The 5,608-nt window shown below is 39.9% G+C and overlaps 1 non-coding gene across 1 annotated transcript; it reads right to left on the reverse strand.

Moving 5' to 3' along the window:
- Nucleotides 1-5,033: 5,033 nt before the first annotated feature.
- On the reverse strand, nt 5,034-5,140 carry LOC114404343. Its single transcript, XR_003664930.1, has one exon. It is a non-coding gene; the product is annotated as a small nucleolar RNA R71 (small nucleolar RNA).
- Between the last annotated feature and the right edge of the window lie 468 nt (nt 5,141-5,608).

Consider the following 5,608-nt stretch of genomic DNA (forward strand, 5'->3'; position numbering starts at 1 on the left):
CGAATCCGAGACTTTCAATTCATTTCTTGTTTTGTGTACATTCACTTTAATTTCGTTTACTTTCAGTTTTCTTTTCTTCCCTTTTGACGTGCTTAAGCCATTTATTTAAGTCATTTCTCGCTTAATCTAAAAATAAAATAAATTTCCACCGATCGTTTGAATTGTATCATCCGTTAATTTCGTTTAAAATGAATTCCGACTGTTCGGTCGTGCCGTAACCACGTTGGAAATAAAAAAAGAGGTAAAATAATAATATAATAATCAAAAAAATATTTTTTAGTAAAGTAAAGCGAAAAATCAATCGGACGTTTTCTCTTTGGGATTTCTCATTCTTAATCGAATTGACTAATAACTAAGGTGAAACTAAGGCTAAAATCAACTCGCCTAGTCAAGCTCGACCACAAAAATAGGTTTTTGAAAGTTTATCACTTCAATTTCTTATTAAGTAAAATGGGTCATTTTTAAGGTCCAACGCCTTAAAATGATCACCTTTCAAGTAAAAAGAATCACTTGATTCACGCATAAGAAAGAACTACGTAGGTCTGATTTTCTCATCCCAATTGAGGAATACGTAGGAGCAAAGGGAAACACCCTTGTCGACCACAAAAAGAGAAAAAAATATAAAAAGGGTATAAAGGATATAAGGACATAAAAGGGAACGTAAAAATCAAAGTCATGTTTGCACATTCGATTAAAGGCTGTCGTCCCTTGTGACGGACGTGTGGGGTGCTAATACCTTCCCCGCGCGTAAATACAACTCCCGAGCCTTTCACTTAAAAGTTCGTAGATCGCGTCTTTTCCGGTTTTTCCGACGTTTTCCTCAAATAAACGTTGGTGGCGACTCCGCGTGTATTCCTTTCGTGGAACACGCATCCCGCGAGTCACGCGTCGCCCTCCCGCCGAAGGGTAGGTTGCGACAGTTGGCGACTCCACTGGGGAATGTTTTTAGAGAGTTAGGCCATTTAATCTTGTGCAAAGTTTTGCCATGGCTTACTCCTTTGTTGGTTTCCCTTTATTATGTTCTTGTATATATAACTCTTTGATGCTTTTAGTGCATTTTTGTATGCATGAGGTAAATATTTATTCATTTAATGCACACAAACACTAACACTATTTGCACACATGGTGAGTTGAAAAAGGGCCCTATACCCGGGTTCGTGGGAACATAAGGAGTGGAGGTGAATCCGTGATCATGCTAGGTCTCCGACTTGCTTGATTACAGTGAACCCTCATCTAGAGTTTTTCTCTTTGAAAACATATTGTTGCTAGTAGTCCCTACTGCTGCAGTATGTTCTTCGAAGGGGATGATACCTCTAGAAACCATCAAGAGAGATATGACTACCTTGGGGGTTATCATTAAAAGCCTAGTTAGCTCTCTCCCTTATAGGTCCCTTAAATAGGGGCACAGAGCAAACACGCTGCGTGCCATTTTTCACACTACCATGCATAAGTATCATATACCCTTTTGCTTATATTTGTTTGTGAATATTGTCGTACTATGTACATCCCCGTGTTGTGCCTTTCGCATATGCTTCATGCGTGGGTTTCGTCTTTGATCCCCTCACTTTAGCAAACCGACAGAGGGTCCGTGGCGCCTTCTTAAAAAAACATATGTTGGGTGCCATGCTGCCCAAACGTTGTATCCAAGAAGGAAACAATTTCTCGGGCTCCCGTATTCGTAAATTGCATCTGTGTCATATGCATTTCTTCATGCATTCATCCATTCCACCCATGATAGATGTCGGAGTTTTGATTCGGACTAGATTTTATTTCACTTTAGTAAAACATGGGATCAAGTCAAAAGCCTTCGCTTAAAAAGAGGTTCTATCAAGTCAAAATCAAGAGCTTAGAGGTCACTAGTTTACGAGAGTTGGGGCAATTAATGGGTCAACTTCAACAGCAAGCCTTCCGCAAAGCCTATGGTAAGATTTGGGACCTAGCTAGGGTAGAAGTCTCCATGGAACCGATTGCATCCCTTTCCCAGTATTATGACCAGCCCCTAAGGTGCTTCACATTCGAGGACTTCGAGCTAGTGCCGACTGTGAAAGAGTTTGAAGAAATCCTGGGATGCCCACTGGGAGGAAGGAAGCCATATCTTTTCTCTGGGTTCTATCCCTCCACGACAAGAGTTGCCAAGGTAGTGAAAATCTCAGCACAAGAGTTGAACCAGGTAAAGCAAAATAGGAATGGGGTAGTCGGAGTATCAAGGAAGTGTTTGGAGGAAAGGGCAAAGGCCTTGGAAAATCAAGGCGAATGGGCTTTCTTTTATTGACATCTTGGCGCTTTTGATCTTTGGAGTTGTCCTCTTTCCGAATATGGAAGGGTTAGTGGACCTAACAGTGATTGACGCTTTCCTCGCCTTTCATCATGGCAAGGAAAGCCCGTTCGTCGCCATTTTGGCCATGTATGACACGTTTGATGTGCCATCATTTTCTTCTATTTTCTAAACCCTTTTTGCACCATTTTAATTATTGATTGGTCTTAATTGTCAATTAATTAGGCAGTTTTATTACTTGGGCTCATTTAGCTAATTTGATGTTTTTAATCTAATTTCAGGAATTAATGAAACATTGGGCTTAATCCGGATTTTGGTTGTGGACTTGAAGAGGGCAAATAAAGCAGCGCTTACCTTAGTTAATTTCTAATAAGGAAATTTCGCAATTTTATTTTATGTTGTTCAGTGTTTATTTCATTTTGGGCCAGAGTATTGTAATAGGGCCCAGTGACTTTGAGTGACTCTTTTTAAATAGCTGCCTTGGGATTCGTGCAGGGCATTCTATTCTGTTATGCTATTCATTATTCAGAGCTTTGTTTTAGGGTTTTCATTTTTCTGTTTTGATGCTTCTGAGTTCGTAATGCAATTTTATGTTTTCTGCTTCTAATTACAATTTCGTTCTTGCTTCTTCTTCTACTCTCATTTACGTTTTTGTTCCATTTTACATTTATGTTCGTTTATGTTTATGTTCATTTACGTTTCCGTTCATTTACGTTTCTGCTTCATGTTTCAATTGCGTTTTTTGTTTGAATCCATGGAAGGCTAGATTTTCTGGTGTTGTTTCCTTTTGAGGACGAAGCCCAACTCTCTTTGAGGTTTCGCTTGTAATGTGGTTTCCTGGCAGTTCTCCCTTCACCAGTATCCCAAATTCGTGAATATTAATCAGTGCACGCTTCGTGTTCGATTAATTGCCTCTGAGCCTAACTTGCGTTCATGCTTAATGGACGAAGGGCTAACTGGTGTATGTGGTGCCTAATCACGTATTGAAAACCCTAAGTTGATTTTCGCTTAGTAAATTGAAATAGGGTTGGATTAAGTGGTTGACTGTTAGGGACGAATTCTCCAACCCAGGATAAGAGAATGGCTTCTGAATCAGAGGAAACAACCCATTTTTAATATTAGTAGTTTCGTATTCCAGTTTACTTGTTCTGCTCTTTAATCACAAAACAAACAAACCCCCCCCCCCCCCAATCATTACTGTTACTGCAAGTATATTATGAACATTTGGTTTGCCACTGCTCGTTGGGAAACGACCTAGGATCACTTCCTAGTTACTGCATTTTCATGTTTATTTGATTCGGGTATGGCCTCGATCAAATTTGGCGCCGTTGCCGGGGAGCAGTGTCCAAAGGTTCATAATAGCTAGCTAGTGTTGTGTGTTTAATCCTTTCGTGTTTTATGTTTAATTTCTAGTATTGTGTTAGTATGTGTGTTAATGTTGTTTAGTGTCCTGGTATTTTGTTTAATGTGTGTTCTGTTTCAGTTATCCCATTAAGCGTTTCCCCTGTTTCAGTCTTGGGCGTTTCGCTGTGAAGATTGTGCTTGCGGCAAAAAACAGAGTAGTAGTAGAAATCAATTAGAGACGGATTTTAGCGACCACCCATGCTGAATTATTTGAGATTTTTTGTTTTAGTAGCTAGGGTTGTTATTTTTGGCTGAATTTTTTTGTGGTAACTTCTTTTAATCCATATTGTGTGGGAAAAATAGCTAGAGCCTTTAGTTTGGTCAGATTTGAAAGTTTCAAAAAAACTACCAATTTTTGTGTTTGTCAAAACTTCAAACGGCCATAACTTTTGCTCCGGTTATCAGAATCGCAATTATTATATATGCATTTGGGGTAGAAAAAAATTTCCTACGCCATGGCAGCCCACCATAGGCCGGCTGAGGTCTCCATCATCCAAAAAAAGCGATTCTGTCAAAAGTTTTTTATTTTTCAAGTTTTATTCACTTATTTTTCTTAACCTACCATTTTTAGCTTTCATAGTTAGACTTTGAATTTTTGTGTGAAATTTTTTGTGCTATCTTCTCATCATTTTATAGGGTTGCTCACAAAATTTCAAGTCATTTGGATATCATTTGAGGGTAGCTGTAGTTCAAACCTACACCTTTATTTACATGACAAGGCAACTAGTTGTGTGCATGCTGAATGTAGTGTATGACTAGAGGCAATCCATCTGACTTACAACCCTTTGATCCTGAGATAGATAGGACATTTCATAGATTAGTTAGGCATCATTTTATACCTTTTGATCATTCTGAGCATTCCATAACTGGTGAATCTGTGCATTCTGTTATTGGTGATTTTGAACATCCTGATCTTGAGCATTATAATTTTGAGCATTCTGATTCTGAGCATTCTGATTTTGCACATTCCGAGAACATGGCACAACCTCCACCTCGTGAGAGGACTCTAAGGGAAATGGCTGCACCTGATTTCACCTACGAAAGCTTGTGCATCCAATACCCTGATGAGGATGTCCCATATGTTCTTAAAACTGGACTGATTCATTTGCTTCCAAAGTTTCATGGCCTTGCAGGTGAAGACCCGCACAAACATTTGAAAGAATTTCACATTGTCTGCTCAACCATGAAACCCCCAGATGTCCAAGAGGATCACATATTTCTGAAGGCTTTTCCTCATTCATTAGAGGGAGTGGCAAAGGACTGGTTGTATTACCTTGCTCCAAGGTCCATCACGAGCTGGGATGACCTTAAGAGAGTATTCTTAGAAAATTTTTTCCCTGCTTCCAGGACCACAGCCATCAGGAAAGATATCTCAGGTATTAGACAACTCAGTGGAGAGAGCCTGTATGAGTACTGGGAGCGATTTAAGAAACTATGTGCCAGTTGCCCTCACCATCAGATTTCAGAACAGCTTCTTCTCCAACATTTTTATGAAGGACTCAGTAATATGGAGAGAAGTATGATAGATGCTGCCAGTGGTGGAGCCCTTGGAGACATGACTCCTGCTGAAGCCAGAAATTTAATTGAGAAGATGGCCTCCAACTCCCAGCAGTTTAGCGCCAGAAATGATGCCATAGTCATTAGAGGAGTGCATGAGGTAGCTACAAACCCATCTGCATCATCTGAAACTAAGAAGCTTGAAGGAAAACTGGATGCATTGGTTAACTTGGTAACCCAACTGGCCTTGAATCAGAAATCTGTACCTGTCGCAAGGGTTTGTGGTTTGTGCTCCTCTGCTGACCACCATACAGACCTTTGCCCTTCCATGCAGCAACCTGGAGCAATTGAGCAGCCTGAAGCTTATGTTGCAAATATTTACAATAGACCTCCTCAACCTCAGCAGCAAAATCAACCACAGCAGAGCAATTA

This window comes from Glycine soja, unplaced genomic scaffold, assembly GCF_004193775.1.
Source record: "Glycine soja cultivar W05 unplaced genomic scaffold, ASM419377v2 tig00021299_1_pilon, whole genome shotgun sequence".
Lineage (NCBI taxonomy): Eukaryota > Viridiplantae > Streptophyta > Magnoliopsida > Fabales > Fabaceae > Glycine > Glycine soja.